General features: G+C 34.0%; 1 long non-coding RNA gene across 1 annotated transcript; it reads right to left on the bottom strand.

The window, feature by feature from the left end:
* Positions 1 to 6690: 6690 nt before the first annotated feature.
* LOC128284171 (uncharacterized) lies at positions 6691 to 7839 on the bottom strand. The gene is made up of 3 exons (XR_008274521.1): positions 7819 to 7839; positions 7200 to 7277; positions 6691 to 6873 (listed from the first exon to the last, which is right to left on the bottom strand). It is a non-coding gene; the product is annotated as an uncharacterized LOC128284171 (long non-coding RNA).
* Between the last annotated feature and the right edge of the window lie 1072 nt (positions 7840 to 8911).

Below are 8911 nucleotides of genomic sequence, written 5' to 3'. Positions count from 1 at the left end.
CAGAAAAGTTTGGGCGTTCTTCCTGAAGCAAAAAAGCGATGTGTTTTCCTAATTTAAGTCTTGGAAAATTATGATTGAAAAACAGACGGGAAAACAAATAAAATACATCTGCACAGACAATGGCTTAGAGTTCTGTTCTAATAAGTTTAATAGATTGTGCAATTTAGAAGGGATCGTGGGACACTTGACAGTTCATCATATTCCACAGCAAAATGGTGTTGTAGAATGAATGAACAGGATGATCATGGAGAAGGTTTAATGTATGTTGTCAAATGCCAACTTACCAAAGTCGTTTTGGGTAGAAGCAGCTTCTACTGCATGTTTTTTGATCAACCGATCTCCATCCGTTGCCATTGAGAAAAAGACTCCACAAGAGGTATAGTCTGGTAATCCTGCTAATTATTCTGACTTAAAGATCTTTGGGTGTCCTGTGTATGCTCATGTTGATAATGGAAAATTAGAACCGAGATCCATTACATGTGTTTTTCTTAGTTATAAAGCTGGTGTAAAAGGGTATAAGTTATGGTGTCCTGAAAATAGAAAAGTTGTGATTAGTAGAGATGTTGTTTTTGATGAAACTGCTATGCTATCTAACTTATCTTTTAAAGACTCTTCCAATAAAGAAAATCAAAAGCAGATGGAGCATCAGATTAATACAGAGTCGACTCCTCAAGCCAGTACAAAAATTAAGAATAGAGTTGCTTCTTCACCGCAATACTCTATTGCCAAAAAAAGAACTAGAAAAGAAATTAAACCTCTAAAGAAGTATGCCGAGGCTAATCTAGTTACTTATGCTTTAAATGTGGCTAAAGACATAGATGCGAATCAAGAGCCATCTAATTATCCTGAGGCGGTTAGCTGTGAAGACTCAGAAAAGTGGATGTTTGCTATGCAAGAGGAGATGAAATCACTCCAAAAAAACAGAACATGGAATTTTGTGAAACTTCCTAAAGGTTAAAAGGTTGTTCATTGTAAATGAGTGTTTAAAAAGAAATAAGGGACTCCAAAAGTTGAAGAACCCAGATATAAAGCAAGGCTTGTTGTAAAGGGTTACAGTCAAATTCCAAGAGTAGACTTCACAGATGTGTTCTCCCCAGTTGTTAAGCATAGTTCGATTCAAGCTTTACTTGGTATTGTGGCCATGCATGATTTGGAGCTTGAGCAGTTAGCTATAAAAAAACTGCATTTTTGCATGGAGAACTTGAGGAGGATATTTACATGCAACAACCAAAGTGTTTAACAGTCTTAAAAAAGAGGACTATTTTTGCTTGCTGAAAAAGTCCCTTTACGGTTTGAAACAATCACCAAGACAGTGGTACAAGAGGTTTGATTCCTTTATGACTTCTCATGATTTCAAAGGAAGTAGTTTTGACCGTTGTGTTTACTTTAAGAAAAACAGTGATGGTTCTTTTGTGTATCTACTTCTTTATATTGATGACATGTTGATAGCAGTAAAAGATAAATGAGAGATAAGAAAGGTCAAAGCCCAACTAAGTGAAGAATTTGAGATGAAAGATTTGAGACCAGCAAAGAAGATACATGGTATGAAGATTCTCAGAGATAGAAAAGCAAATAAATTGTACCTAAGTCAGAAGGGGTACATTGAGAAAGTTCTTTGCAAGTTCAATATGCAGAGTGTTAAGCCTGTTAATACTCCTTTAGTAGCCCATTTCAGACTTTCATTGGCTTTGTCTCCACAATCAGATGATGAGATTGAGTACATGTCACATGTTCCATACTCTAGTGCAGTGGGATCTCTCATGTATGTTATGGTTTATTCACGTCCAGATTTATCATATGCAGTCAGTGCAGTTAGCAGATACATGAAGAATCCTGGTAAAGAATACTGGAAAATAGTTCAGTGGATTTTAAGATACTCACAAGGTACTACTGATGTCTGCTTACAGTTTGGAAGAACTAGAGATGGAGCCATTGGATATGTTGATGCTGATTTTGCTAGAGATCTTGATAGAAGAAGATCTCTCACAGGTTATGTCTTTACAATTGGAGTTTGTGCAATCAGTTGGAAAGCAACTTTGCAAACTACAGTCACTTTGTCTACCACTGAAGCTGAGTACATGACGATTACTGAGGCTTGTAAAGAAGCTATTTGGTTGAAAGGACTCTTTAATGAACTCAATGAAGACCTTCAAATCAGTACAGTATTTTGTGACAGTCAGAGTGCAATATTCTTTACAAAAGATCAAATGTTTCATGAGAGAACAAAACACATTGATGTTCTGTATCATTTTGTTCGTGATATTATTGCTCGTGGTGATATTGTTGTGGGAAAAATTAGTACTCATGAAAATCCTGCAGATATGATGACTAGGTCACTTCCTATAACCAAGTTTAAGCATTGGTTAGACTTGGTTGGTGTTCATTTTTGAAGTTAAACCCTTAAGGGTTTTATGGAAGAAGTGGAGAACTTGTTCGTTGAAACTTCGTGATGAAGAACTTGTTCATTGAGAATTCGTGTCAAGGTGAATATTGTTAGAATTAAATGACCTGAATCCTTATTTAAATAAAATACAGTGGTAAAATAAAATAGAATTAAAATCCATATAGAACTACATTTCTTTTATTTTATTTTAGAATAAGGTTTTTTAAACCTTATTAAACTCTATCTATTTTATATTGATTAGAATAAGGTGTTTCAATCTTACTAGAAGATGGCTTTACAAGCCTATAAATAGACATAGTCTAATCCTCTTGTAATTAAATTCGAATTTGACATAGTAAATTTTCTTCTCCTCTGCCCGTGGTTTTTTTCCTGAAAGGGTTTCCACATAAAATCTGTATATTCTTTATTTTATTTTATTTTATTTTAACAGTCCAAATTAAAAGTGATCTAATTTGATTAAGGTCTATTAGATTTCAGTTATTAAATAAAGTATGAGTCAAATATGTGTAGATATTGTAGTAACAAATTTCTAATTGATGATGGACTAATTAGAAATTAAAGATAATGTGCAAAAGTTATATATTAGGGTTATGGTCCCCAAATTCCACATAAGTAACTTTTCTGACATCCCGTCTTCAGAAAAGAGAGTCGCCTTCTCTAAAATTGAAGAAAATGCCAAATTTAAAGAAAAATTAGGGTTTTGGGTCGAATTTTGGGATATTTAGGGAAAGAGGCCAATTTTGGAGAGAGAGAAAAGAAAACGTACTGAAAGCACGCCCTGTAAGATGCGCTTTCCTGCCAGCTCAGCTAAAAACACATTCAGTAGGACATACTTTTAGTTTCTCTCTCCTCGGCTCTTTTTTAGGGGATTAGGGTTTTTTAGGATTTAGGATTTATTTTTTTGTTTAATGTTTAATGTTTAATGTTTTTATTTTTTAGGGTTTAAGGTTGGAAATTTAGGGAGAAAGATTTATTTGTGTTTTGTTTGAGGTACATTGTGATTAGCTTAAAGGTATATTTTAGTTGACGGTGATGCGATAAATCTCGAAGACCCACACATTTCATCTGTCATGTCGAGATAGAAACATTACCTTAGAAGCCCATCATATTGCAACTTAAGCTCCAAGTTCACGGTACTAATACGGTCACGGGTTCAAGTATAACTAGAGGACTTAGTTGATGGTGGTTATACAGTCACGGGTTGGAGTATAACTTAAGAGCTCAGTTGGCAGTTGTTATACGATCATAAGTTCAAGTTTGATGATGCTAGAAGAGGATTCTTGATAAACACGATACATAATTTCGAGAGAATAATCATAGGGAAAAACAAAGGAAGTTTCCAGTATAATCAACTTTGTATTTTTCTCCATCTCCATGAAAAGCAATATCCTAAACCTAATTGTCGGGAACTTGTGAGAGGTTTAGATGTAAAAGGACTCTTAGAGATGAGTGACTATGGTAATAGAGAGAAGCTAAAACTCAAGTTGGGGCGCAGTAGTTACTGCCACCTCGAAAGGATCTTCAGCTTTTCTCCGGTGCCACAGTCACTCCTTCATTGAAAGTCCTCTTACTCCCAACTCTGTCATAGGCTTCGAACAAAGAGGCTAAGGATACTACTTTGGTGGATATGTAGAAAATGAATAAACTGATTATATTGGAAAGCCCTTTAGTTTTTCTCTATAATTATGGTTTCCATCAACTGGGCTCCCAAATTATACTCCAACCCGTGATCGTATAACCATTGACAACCAGGAGCCTTAGTTATACTTCAACTCGTGATTATATAATTCTACTATTAGAGGCCTAGTTTTCTAAGGTGATGGTTCGATCCCCACACCGTAGATGAAATGTGGTGGTCTTCGAGTGCCACTGCATCATCGTGAACTCAAACACAACTATCACATTATCTCCATCAAATACAAATAAATATTTCCGTCCAAAAATTTCAACACTCAACAAAAAGAAAACAATTTAGGAGATAATTGTTTAGAGTTTAAAGATAGTGGCCAAGAGAGGCAATGTATTAGGGGGGAGCAAAATCCCCTTTATATAGGAAACCGAAGAAGAAAAATTGGGAAGAAAAACATAAAATGTACCAATCAGGATGTCTGAAAATTATCTCAGGATTCCAAAAAATTTTCACGAGTTAGGGTAAGGGTTGAAAATGGGAGGGGAAAAACACACTTTGCATAACGCGTATTCAGTTGAGGTGGTAGAATGTTCGCTGAAAGCGTGCCCTGTGGGACGCGTTTTCAGCCTGCATGGCAACCAAGTCAGCTGAATACGTGTCTTACAGGGCATGCTTTCAATGAACATTTTGCCACCTCATTTGAAAACATTGCATGCAATGCTCGTTTTCCCCCTCCTATTTTCATCCCTAACCTGTGAAAAATGTCTAGAATATGGGATAGTTGTCAAACACCTCAGGAAACTCAGGATAATTTTCAGAACGGGAAGCCCAATTTAAAAAAAAAAATTCTAACAAGACACATTTAAAAAAAAAACCACTTAGACTTTTCATGTCCAATATTTTCCAACATATTGAAGTTATGTTTGATATCCAGGGGTAATATTTGCTATAAAATGAGCCTTCACTCTTTTGGAAAACTTCCATACTTAAATTTCGAGTAGATTTTTTTCATAAGGAGATTTGCAACACCATAATATTGTTTATGTGAAAGACTTGAATTTCAAAAATTGTCTCAACACACTAAATTAGATCATGTAAGTTTTGGTATTGCTGTTATTGGATAATTAGTACTCTTTTTTTTTTTTTACATAATGTTTTCGTTTTAAATAAGTGAAATAAGTTATTTGGTTGAAGATGAGTTGACGTGTTAAAGCCGTTATTTATTACGATGGTGAAAATTTTCACACTGATATTAGGGTCGTTTTTGCATCAGCCCAATCAACAGAATTGGCTTTCAACAGGAGCATAAAATTACAGGAGCTTCGGTCAAGAACTAGGATGGAAATGGTTTGTTCAATCCGGAGAAGAACTTCGAGCTTGAAATATAGATATATAATGTCACTGAACCCTAATAAATATGATATATTTAACCTAAAAGGCGACATGGAGGTCGAGGCAATGCTCGATTCACATTGTTCTAGTGGATCAGCTACACTAGAGTTATATGCCCACTTTTTGATGTCGATGATAGGGCTCCGAGTTCGACAATAATTCCAGTTAATGTCGAAATGGAACAAGAAGTAGAAAGTCTAACCATATAATTGTGCAGTGAGTTCACAACATTATTACAAATCTCATATCATGAAATGTCATAATCATCAATTGGAAGACATTCATCGATTTTAGCCCTAGTTTAAACTTTGACGCACAATCTATCCAACAGTTGGGGTTAATCGGTAACCTGAACTTCGAAACTCAACATGACATTCCGTGAATGCTTTCAATTTCAACCTCCAAACATTGATGTTTTATGCCAAAAACACTTAGACGAGTATGCCATCATATTACACCAATGAACAATTCGTAAGTGATTTTGGTTTTAATGTAGGTTATACAAGAACAGATGATTTACTTCTTACAACCTTGCATATAACATCCCTTAACCCGTCAGGAAGACTTCGCGTACATCATTCAACCAAACTTATCGCCCAACAGACTAGGGTGTTATTGACAGATTAAAAAATTCTTTGGTTTTTCTTAAATATTTGAGAAAATAGTTATGAAGGTTCCCCTTTTAGTTACAAACCATTATTCTTTCTCTAAATCGGTAACACATCCTTAAAGAAGAAGACAATTGGGGTTATAAAAGTCAGCCTATTAATCATTCCCTACCATCAATTGTGACTACAGCAAAACAGGTTTTTAGTGGCGTTTTTATAAGCGCCGCAAAAATTGCCGCTATAGATGACGCCGCTAAATTTTACGGCGTAGAAAAAACACCGCTAAAGGTTATGACTTTTAGCGGCACTTTCCTCAAAAACGCCGCTAAAGATCATGACCTTTAGCGGCGCTTTCCCAAAAATGCCGCTAAAAGTCATGACCTTTAGCGGCGCTTTCCCTCAAAACGCCACTAAAGACATGACCTTTAGCGACGCTTTCCCTAAAAACGCCGCTAAAGACTATATATATTTCAACTTCCTTTTTAATCATTTCATATTCATTCTTACCTTAAATCATCATACAAAATTTAAATAACCTAACAATTGACACATTTTAAATTGTTTTTGAGTTCAAAAACATTAACAAGAGAACTTTTCATTTGATCAAAATGTTCATAATCAATATTTGAAAACCCAATCTAATGACTACAATACACTTTCTTCTAAAAAGTAAAATCTTTGAAACTTCTACCGAATAAACAACATGATGTTTACTATAAGAAACTTTAACTACAAGCATACTACAATTGTCAGTTTAATTCCAGCAGAGCTTCTTGATTGACCTACTCCAGACCTGCACAAGTACTTTTCAGTTGAAGCTGCTGCACCCATGATCATACCTAAAATTGCAAAAACATAGAATCAATGAACTCATATAGAGTATAACAAATCATCTGTGAGCTTTGAAGTTCTTAAAATGCTACACAAAGAACTTACATAATTTATACATATTTATTTCTCTTTTTTTTTCCTGGCTATAGATTTTTCAAAATAATTAATAAAATTATAATAAATTCCACTTTTAGCATAAATTCAAGGGCTTATGCAACCGGAAAATCTTAAAATTTACCCTTAAATAAATCCATAGATCCCTATATTACTCCTATTAAATCCTTAACCTTTAATTTACATTCAAGTAAGTTCTAACTCTGGAAGAAAAACACACCTGGAACTCTGCATTACGATCCTCAACCAACGATGGACGCTGAGAAAGGCAAATTTCAGCAACCATGTCCCATGCATCCTTAGAATGTGCAGAAGAAAATTTTAAAATAAACAACTGAGAAACAAGTTGTAAAGTAAGTCAATATTCCTTGCAGTACCACATATGGTGTTGATGGGTGACCAAAGAATCATACAACTTACATTTATAATCATTGGATTCAAGACAGTAGAAATAATTGCACAAAGTACTACAATCTAAGCAATAATTAGACAGATAAATTTTTTAGTTAGCTGTAGACCAAATAAGGAAAAAATGAACATTAAAGCCAATACAAAACACATTTTTAACTGAAAGACTCACTGAAGACTTATATGTAAGAAGAGTAAGAAAAAAATGGAAAAAGAACAAAACCAAACCAAAACCAACATCCAAGCATTCCATTTTATACTGGTGAAAGATTTTTCAAAAGAAACAGAAAAACCTGAACTTGAACTCGCCTAACAATTTTTGTCCTCTATTACAATTCCAGATGCCAAGAACAAGGCAAGAACTCATGTCAGAATCAAACTGGTAATGGATAAACTCAGGACTCATCAAGATAAAAATAAAAAGAACCTACCTCGTGCTATTGCATCCTCTTTCCTTCTCAATTCTCGCAAAATATAAAGTTAACATTCGGTTACTACAAGGACAAATTAATCTAAGAGCAAAATGAATAGCAAAACCACCTTACATACAACACAATTACATATTGCATCCGAACATATAAAAATCAAGTCATTGTATAATTTTAGTATTTTCATAATAGAAAGACTACGAACATAAAGATATTTTACAAGAATTGACAGAAAAACTAAACTGAAATATGAATAGGAAATTGATTCAAAAACTATGGTTTTGGTTTTTTGTGCCAAGATAGCAATATTTAAATTACTTGTAAATCAGATAATTTGTAATCGCAATGCGAAAGGAACAACTTATCACAATTGATATCGAATACCGCAAAAATAAATCAGAAGCACCACACTTATTATTCAAGGGCCAGCCTCACTCGAGTGTAAACAGCCAACAACAAATTACCCGTTCACGTTTATTCAATTTAGCCTCTTTTGCTTTAAGTTCCTTCTATCTTGCTTTTAGATCCTAGATTTGATAAGAAAAAAACATCAAAAGAAGTCTATGATTTTAATCATATATATTTTAATCATTTTGTGACCAAAGAATAGATGTTGGGTAGAAAATATGATTGAAAACTTATTTTGTGCAAGTGCAGCACTAGGATTCCAACTTTTTCCTCCTTAAAACATGTTGTCGTTTGTAACCGCATAGAAGCGGCGGCTGCTTTGTCTCACGTCACTGTTATATTCTTTCATTTGTCGCTGCACAGAAAAACATTAGTCTAAGAATGTTAAGAAAGATGAAGATTTTATTTAACTTTTGGTTGATTGGTGTCAGTTTTTAAGCAAATTTGTAAGACAAAAAAAAAGGGTATATTTCGTTGATATATATATATATATATATTGTCACAATTCAATCTAGCTCGTTCTATTATGGAATTTATAGGTTTTCAATTCTTATCTCCTTTTAAAATTTGAATTCACATTTTCAAATATAAATGGTATAGCAATAACAATTATATATATTTTTAAATATGAAAATAACATGTTGCTTCTTTCACATAGTGATCGATATGGAATTTTATCCATTCCTAA

The sequence above is a fragment of the Gossypium arboreum genome, chromosome 2 (assembly GCF_025698485.1).
Source record: "Gossypium arboreum isolate Shixiya-1 chromosome 2, ASM2569848v2, whole genome shotgun sequence".
Taxonomy (NCBI): domain Eukaryota; kingdom Viridiplantae; phylum Streptophyta; class Magnoliopsida; order Malvales; family Malvaceae; genus Gossypium; species Gossypium arboreum.
This window is presented reverse-complemented; position numbering and strand designations above follow the sequence as displayed.